Source organism: Gossypium hirsutum, chromosome D07 (genome assembly GCF_007990345.1).
Source record: "Gossypium hirsutum isolate 1008001.06 chromosome D07, Gossypium_hirsutum_v2.1, whole genome shotgun sequence".
Classification (NCBI taxonomy): Eukaryota; Viridiplantae; Streptophyta; class Magnoliopsida; order Malvales; family Malvaceae; genus Gossypium; species Gossypium hirsutum.
In genome coordinates, this window is record NC_053443.1 from 50,091,856 (window position 1) to 50,101,032 (window position 9,177).

The 9,177-nt window shown below is 34.0% G+C and overlaps 1 long non-coding RNA gene across 1 annotated transcript; it reads left to right on the forward strand.

Moving 5' to 3' along the window:
* The first annotated feature begins 5,865 nt into the window (after positions 1–5,865).
* LOC121219520 (uncharacterized) lies at positions 5,866–7,199 on the forward strand. The gene is made up of 2 exons (XR_005916328.1): positions 5,866–6,262; positions 6,639–7,199. It is a non-coding gene; the product is annotated as an uncharacterized lncRNA (long non-coding RNA).
* Positions 7,200–9,177: the final 1,978 nt, after the last annotated feature.

Sequence of the window (9,177 nt, forward strand, 5' to 3'; positions counted from 1 at the left end):
AGGTATGTAGGGAATTTAGTTCATACTCCTAAATAGAGAACATCTCGAAGTCAGAAAAACTACAAGATATAAAGAAATTCAAATAAACTTCAAAAAAAGTTAAAAGGAGATCTTCAATCTTGAAGGAGATCCGCTTCTGAGTTAGCTCTGATGGTGTTCTTTGAGTAATTTCTTCAATCTTCTCTGCATCCCCCTTAGATCTTCTTCTAGTTGATATTTATAGACTTTAGAATGCTCGAAAAGCTTAAAATTTGGGTTTTTCCGCGTGTTTAGGAAACGAGGTGCGATATCGACACGGGCTGGCACATAGGCGTGTGGCCAGCCTGTATGGAAGTGCCCGGGCCGTGTGGATCCTGGAAACAGCTCTATTCGTCTGATTTTTGCTCGTTTTTTGCTCCTTTTGCTCCGAAATGCTCTCCTAAGTATAGAAACATTAATTTAAGGGATTAGGAGCATCAAATTCACTAATTTACATCATTACTCATCCAAAAAAAGCATTAAGAATGGGATTAAATATGTTACTTTTATAACTTATCAAATACCCCCACACTTAAGTGTTTGCTTGTCCTTAAGCAAAATCCTCAACTTACAATTAAAATTAATCTTTCTCAACTCATAATTTTCATCAATGATGTTTCGTCATAATTCAAAAATAATCTTACCTTGATAATTCAACTAAAAGAGCAGTAAAGATTCAAACAATCCAAGTCGAATATTTTTAAAGCATGAAAACATAGGCATTTTCCCTTATCTAAGTAATTACCTTTAATTTAAAATTGACAAGAATCGACATCGTCACAAAAGATTTACTCAAATCACTCAAAGTATTTAAGGTTCAAGAATAAGCGCTCAATAGTCAAACATGAAATGTTATTACTATAACAGCCCGATTTTGGGCTTACTCGGAACAGTGGTTTCGAGACCACAAATCCAACGAGGGAAAATATTATTGTCATTATATTTTTATGGTCTACAATTTCATGGAAATATTTTGTAAAAATTTCGTTCGAAAATTTCGACGTTTGGGCACTCAATTTAGTCAAAATGACTAAATTGTAAAAAGTGCAAAAGTTGAGTTCTACATGTTAGAAGTGTCTAATTGTTATGAAATTATAAATTGGGGGTCCTTATATGGTAATTAGACCATTAGTTAATTGATGGACAAAAATAGACATAAGAAATGGGTGAAATAGATTTTTTAATAGGGGCATTTTAGTCATTTAGTAATAAAAAGAATTAAAAAGGGAAAAAGATGGCAAAATGTGCTCATCTTCTTCATGGTGAACGAAATCAGCAAGGGGGAAGCCATAGTTAGGGTTTTTAAGCTTCCAAGCTCAATAGTAAGTGATTCCAAGCCCCGTTTTTAATGTTCTTTACATTTTTGGAGTCCCGGTAGCTTAATTTAGCTTATTCTAGCAATAATTCATGTTAGGGTTCATATTTGGAAAAATATCCATAGGTGAAATGTGTTTATTTTGCTGTTTTATGGTAGAATATGAAGCTAGAAATTATGTTAAACAATTTTTGCTAAGCGATTTTAAACGAAAACGGGTAAATTGACATAATCGGTAAAAATAATTAATGTTCAAAAGTGTGTGTTATAGTGAGCATTTGATGTTGTCTTAGAAGGGAAAATTGTTTAGCATGTCATAAAACATAAGAATAAGAGATGAAATTTAATTTCCGAGCTTGGGGACAAAAGTGTAAATATGCAAAAGTTTGGGGGCAAAATTGAAATTTTTCAAAAAGTTTGGGGGAGGACTATTTTAATAAATGTGAACATTTAATGAGTTAAATTTGCTATTATAGATCAAGAAAGACGAGAAGATAATCTCAAACGGGGAAAAGAGAAGGTCGTGGAGTAAATTACAAAATCACGATATTTTGAACCTAGGTAAGTAAACATGTGAATTAATGCATTATTTTGATATTATTCAATATATGTTGAGATTTAATTGAACATAGAATAAATACTTGGTATAGATACTAAAAATGTGGTTAAGTTGGGAAAGGTGGTAAAGTGTTGAAAAACACGGTTTTCGGTTGAACACTCGGAATAGGCCGGAGTACATTGAATATAAAGGGGGTTGCTAAGTGTTAATTCCCCCAAGGGGTTGCTAAGTGCTGATTCCCCGAATCATTGGTGGTTGCTAAGTGCTGATTCCTCCGTATTTTAAATGTGAAGGGGGTTGCTAAGTGCAGATTCCCCCAAGGGGTTGCTAAGTGCTGATTTCCCGACTCATTGGTGGTTGCTAAGTGCTGATCCCACCGTATCTTAAATGTGAAAGGGGTTGCCAAGTGCTGATTCCCCGAATCACTGGTGGTTGCTAAGTGCTGAATCCACCGATAACGGACAACATTCCGAGTGTTCAACAGGGGAAAATTGGAAAGGTGAATATATATCAGGAGGACGAGAATATGTGAGGATATTGGGTTTGATACTTTATCAACCCATTTGTGAGGTGGAAGGAAACATCAAACCTACAAAAGAGCAAATTTAAATACAAAACTGTTGTGAACAACAACAGTTGGGAAACTTTGAAAAATCACTATAAATGGTGGAAAATGAATTTAACGTTGAGTAATATATGAAATTGAAGCTGAATGAGTCTATTTTCATATGAAAGAAAAAAAAGGGAAGCAAAAGAGTTGTACATTTGGGGATATTTGAATTTTATTGAGACAGGGTTGAACTGATTTCGAAATCCCCTGTTCTAACTTTGGAAAATCACCAAAAATTGTAAAAAAATAATTATGGCCTGGAATTTACATGCTTGGATTACTTAATGAGTTTATTTTTAAGAGAAAGAAACGAGAACATTTTTTGAATTGTTTACAGGGAGATAAGTAAATTTTAGTAAGGAGATGTCAGAACTGTCAGGCAGTGAAATAGGGGAAGGTTTAAAGAATAAACTGTACTAATTGGCTAAACCAAAAATTCTAAAAATTTTATGGTGGAAATTTATATGAGTCTAGTTTTGGGGAAAATTTACAGAAATTAATTTGGAGCCCTTTAGCTCTAGATAAAAATAAATTGGAAACTATGATGCAGAAAAACAGCTTGCTGGAAATTGAGCAAACAATGAAATTTATGTGTGATAAAAATTATGTCACTATCTAATCTTGGGAAAAATTTATTTACTTGTCATATGTTTACTTACTAAGCTATATGCTTACTCGTTTGTATTTTCCCCTGATTTTAGTGACATCAGCCAGTTCGGAACTTGGACGAAGTCAGGAAATCATCCACACTACCATCAACTTTTTGGGTATTTTGGCAATCAACACTTTTGAAACATGGCATGTATAGATGACTTTATGTAATGTGGTATAAATATGTATATATAGTATTGTTCGGTTTAATAGGTTGGTGTTTATTAATGGATAAATTGTGTATACACATGTATATCTGCAATTGGTTGAATTGTTGAAATCGTTTGAAATTGTGTTTTGAAAACTTACAGGGGGTTTTATGTAAAAATAAGCAGAAATGTTGCCAAAATTTTTTTATAAAAAAATTAGTAATACCTCATACTCTATTCCGTTAAGGAATACAGGTAAGGGGTGTTACATTTTAGTGGTATCAGAGCTACGGTTTAGCCGGTTCTTGGACTAATAAAATATGCGTGAGAGTCTATCTATACATGCCATAATTATTTTGTGATAGTGTGATGATTTTTGACAATTTAAAATTTTGTTTTATATAGTAAATGGATCCTCACCGAAGTGTAGCAGATGATGTTGAGAGTAACATGTTAGCTCCTGCACAAGGGACCGCGCATGAAGAAAGTAGACATGAAACGCATAGTTAGGATGAGGCTTGGGAAGCCTGCCTTCGAATGATGAGTAATTGGTATACCGAATTTGTTCGTGCAAATCCGAATGTTCAACCTCCTCCACCCCCTCCTATTCCTCAATCGGTCCCCGTAGTTCCACAAGGTGTTGATTTGGTAAGATCAAGTAAGCCTCCCGTTGACAAAATCTGAAAGCATGGGGTTGAAGATTTCAGGGCTAATGTTGATGATGATCGAGAAAAAGTAGAGTTTTGGCTTGAAAACTCTATTCGGGTATTTGATGAACTATCTTGTACTCCTGAGGAATGTTTGAAATGTGTTGTGTCTTTACTGAAGGATTCAGTATACCATTGGTGGAAAAAATTAACACCATGTTTGGTTGGGTGTATTGGCATAGCCAATACGCCCCTAATCGGTGGGCCCCACTTAATCCCTCTTCAATCTGTTGTTTGGTTGGTTGTATTGCCATTACGTCCCAAATCTGTTCCTTGCCTAATACACCCGGTCCCGTAATAGGTATTCCTCCCATTCAACACCGATTAGAGAATCCTTACCCATTTCTTATTTTTGTTTTCTTTTTCTACCCTCATAGATTTCTGCTTCTTCTTCCATCGGCATTTTAGTTCATCCCCCCGCTCAGCTAAATTACTTCTTCTTCCCTGTTGCTTCATTCATATCCTAAATAGAAAATATTGGGAAAAGAATCCCATAAAATTTTAGGTTGTGATTGATCGCCATCGTCATGGATTCGTAAGCTTTTCTTTTTTTCATTTTTATTTATATGTTCAATTAATTTTCTGATGTGCGCTTTCAGTCAGCACTCTTCAATTTCTATTCATTCTTAACGGTAGTGCTATTGGGAATCTGCACCTGCACTTACTTGAAGATGCAATTTCCAGCTATCCTTGAACAGAGAACTGGGTATATCCTCTCGCTCTCTTTCTAATTTTCTTCTATTTGTTTTATTCATTTATTGTTGAATAGTTCTCATTACTATATTTGAAAGTTGATTTAAGCTTGTATTTTCATTTCAATCAGAACTGATTTTGGCAATTGAATGCTAGATTGTGTGCCTTGGCATAATTGTTTAATGTCTGCAAGTCATGCAGTTAGTTTTGTAGTGCTTTTGTAGTTGTTTTAGCTTTGTAATTTGGAATAACTGCTTTTGAGCTGGAAACTTTTGAGATGGGGGATGTTGGGGCGATAAAAACTTATGGTTTTGGAAATCTGGGTTTTCATTTTTTGGATTTACAATAGGTTCTGTTGCATAAAAAGAGATAAATTACATTGTAGTTGTTTACTCATTGAAGTTAAATTCCTAAATTGTGTGCTGAAATTTGGAATCAGTGAAATATTTATTGGTTTGTACTGATTTTAAGCTCAAAATTTGGTTATAAAGTAAAGCAAAAAAGGAGAAAAACAACGAGTTCGGTTGCTACTTTTCTTTCTTTTTAACTTTATTTTATTAGAGGAGAATTTTGTGATATGTAGTCTCTTTGTAAATACCCCAAGATTAAGTTGTGTTATTTGATTAATTTTAATGGAGAATTGAGCCTTCTCTTTATTAGTGTTGGAAAACAAAACTTTTTGTGAGCATGCTAAAACAGTTTTTAAATTTAACCTTTCAGTTCATAGATTAAAAGACATTATAGTTTCGCATTTCAACCATAATATGTTCACTAGTTTAAGTATATTTTTTGAAATATTGGCTTCAGGTCTCATCATTTCATTTTTTGAACAAATTACAAAACAATTTTATTCTTTATGTGATCTGCATAACTAATTGATGGTTCTATTTCTCTTCTCTATGCTTCTATTTGATTATGTATGAAGTGGCCTACTAAGATAAGCTTGTTGATGTGATCACATTTCTTCTTTAAAATTTAATGATATAAGGTCAAAGGCTAACCAAGATTTTTCTTTGATTATCTGTCTCTGAACTGGAATAGAATGATCAAGAAGGTACTTTGCTACTTTCCAAAAGCCATCATTTCAACTTTGGTTTAGCTGGATATATACAGGAAGTTCACAAATGCATTGGCAGTAGTAGTTATTGTCTCTGTAGGTTGGATTTGCTACGAGGTAAATCAAGTCCATTATCTTTGATGCTTTCTTTAGGCTGCTTTATCAATAGACTTCAGCATATAATGTAGAAGAAAGCAAAGAACATGCTAGCAATTTAAGTGCAGTCTGGTATCTTTATGATGGGAAGTATAGGGTAGAGTAATCAAAAACTGCAACATATAGTGTGATGAAAATATAGCATTTTAGAAATGGCATCATTATCAAAAACCTGCTGCACCTTACAACTGCGAAACTCTGCCTTTTCAGATTTACTTCAAGGCAAATGATGTTTTCAACGAGCAGTGGCAGAATGCTTGGATCATCCCAGCCTTCTGGCAAATCTTATCTTTCTCTCTGCTATGTGTCATTTGTGTTCTTTGGGCTCCTTCTCAGAATTCTACGCGGTAAATATCTAACTTATTGAGCCCTAAGCTTCTCTTTCTGCCTTTCCTTTTCTGCTACGGTTGTTTATGAACTGTTTTATGGACATTCAAAATGAAAGAAGAAAAAAACTTCATACTCACACCCTCAATTGTTTAAGATATTTCTTGATCGTTAATAAAGGTAAAACTCGGCAACTTGAGATGTCTGTGTAGGCTTGATTACTTGTTTAATTTGTAGCTAGTTCCTCTGTGTTACGGAATTTAAAGATGTATGGCTGTTTTATATTGTGGTTGATGTTCTCGCATATTTTAGTTTCAGTGTCGATCTTTGAGAATTTTATTTCAATGTCTTTGCAGTTTCTTATAGTTCACCGTTTTGTTATTCCGATCTTAATAGGTATGCTTACTCTGGTGAAGCAAATGAAGATTTTGACAAAGATGATACTAATTTGACACTCATAAAACCCTCTCCAACACCTTCAAAAGATCTTAGAACTGCACCGAAAACTAGAACGGTGCAGGGCAGCAATGGAGCATCCTCTAATGGTGATTTGGAAGAAGACAAGACAGAGTGACATAAAAACCCCACCTGTGAATCTGTGATTCTTAGAACTCGGTTCAATACTCGGATTCACTTAAATCAAGGCCTTGTTATAGTTGTAACAATGATCCCACTTTTTTTTTGAACTGTAATGATATCAGGGTGGCTACCATTACAACCAAACATCAGATGTTGAGCTTTATCTTTCCCTCCTTTGATTTCATATTTTATATATTTTTTTGGTTTTACCCCAAAAGTTTTCATCAGTTAGTTGTTACCAGGGGAACAGACAATCCTAGTATGCCTTTTTTTTTTTAATGTTAATATAGTTTGTGACATGTTATTTAACATGTTTTTTTGTATCGAACATTATCTACTAATGTTGCAGAACAATGGATACCATACTTAACCGGGAAAGCATGTACCATGACAATATAAATGAGGTTCCAGCAATTGAGAATATTGGAAAGGATTGTAAATGCTGGTATTTAAAGTTTATATATCACCTCTTAAAAGGTAACTATAAATCAACTATATACTAAATTAGACTAAATTTCAGATCCATTCAGTCGTCCATGATTGCTAAATTTCAGATCAACTATTCTTTGAAATTGGGCTGATCTTTGGTTCCTAAACCGTAACATGGTTTTGTGATTGGGGAATTTGAGGAACTTTCCTAGACCAATATTTATCTGGCAGTTGTCTAATAATTATGTTAAATTATCTTTTATAGTATCATATATTATGATTTGAGTAAATTCATATAAGAATATTAATTATTAAGAATTTTATTAAATTATATATTTTAATTATAATATATTTAATAATAATTATGTTAAATTATCTTTTATAGTATCATATATTATGATTTGAGTAAATTCATATAAGAATATTAATTATTAAGAATTTTATTAAATTATATATTTAATTATAATATATTTAATAATAATTATGTTTAAATATAATTAAATTATTTATTATTGATAATAATAATCTTATTAAAATTTAAATAACAATAACAATAATCATTTACCAAAACAAATTTATGCTAAGGGTATTCTAGTCATTTTTGTTTTTCCATTATGCTATTACACCTCTATTCCATTCAACCAAACACAAGATTACTATTACGCCTCTATTCCATTACATTCAACCAAACAGTTGATTTGCTATTACATCTCTATTCAATTACACCTCTATTCCATTACACCTCTAATCCAATACAGCGAACCAAACGTGCCCTAATATCGGTGGTTCCGAAAGAAAGGGTTACATGGGAATTCTTCCAGGAGGAATTCAGAAAGAAATATATAAGCCAGCGGTTTATTGATCAGAAACGCAATGAGTTTCTTGAGTTAAAGCAGGGCCGAATGTCTGTGGCAGAATATGAAAGGGAGTTTGTTAGGCTCAGCAAAAATGCCCAGGAATGTGTACCCACGGAAGCCATTATGTGTAAAAGATTCAAAGAGGGTCTAAACGAAGACATCAGATTGTATGTTGGGGTTTTAGAGTTGAAAAAATTTGTAGTACTGGTTGACCGAGCCTGTAAGGCTAAAGAACTGAGTAAAGAAAAGAGAAGAGCGGAGATTGAAGCTCGAGATGTAAGAAAAAGGTCAACGAGCAGGACATTTCAATCCCAACCAAAGAAGCTTAAAGGGATGGATCCACGATCAACTAGTTCAGCTGGGTATTCACGTAGAGATCGAGGGAAATCATACCCCAGAGCTAAAAATCAAGCTATCTCGATGGCAAGTGTGGGCAATGTGGGGAATAATAGACCTGAGTGTCGACAGTGTGGCCGGTGACATGCTAGTGAGTGTTGGGGATTTAGACGAGCCTGTTTCAGGTGTGGTTCTCAAGAACACTATATAAAAGATTGCCTTGAGAGAATAGAGGAATAAAAATTACAGAGAACTAGATTGGGTGATATTGTTAGTAGTGGTAGACCACCGAGGAATACTGGGAGCAAAGTCAGTGGTAAAAGTGTGGCGAAAGATACAACTGGAAGATCAGAAACTAGAGCGCCTGCCAAAACTTATGACATACGTGCTCGTGAGGATGCATCATCTCCTGACGTAATTACTGGTACATTTTCTCTTCACGATATTGATGTTGATTTGATTGACTCTCGGTCTACTCATTCATATGTATGTGTGAATTTAGTATCCAGTAAGAAATTGCCTGTTGAAAATACTGAATTTTTGGTTAAAGTATCAAATCCTTTAGGCAAGTATGTCTTAGTTGATAAGGTTTGCAAGAATTGTCCTTTGATGATTCAAGGTCACTGTTTCCCGGCTAATTTGATGTTGTTACCATTTGATGAGTTCGATGCTATTTTGGGGATGGATTGGTTGATATTGCATGATGCCAAGGTAAATTGTAGACAAAAAATCCT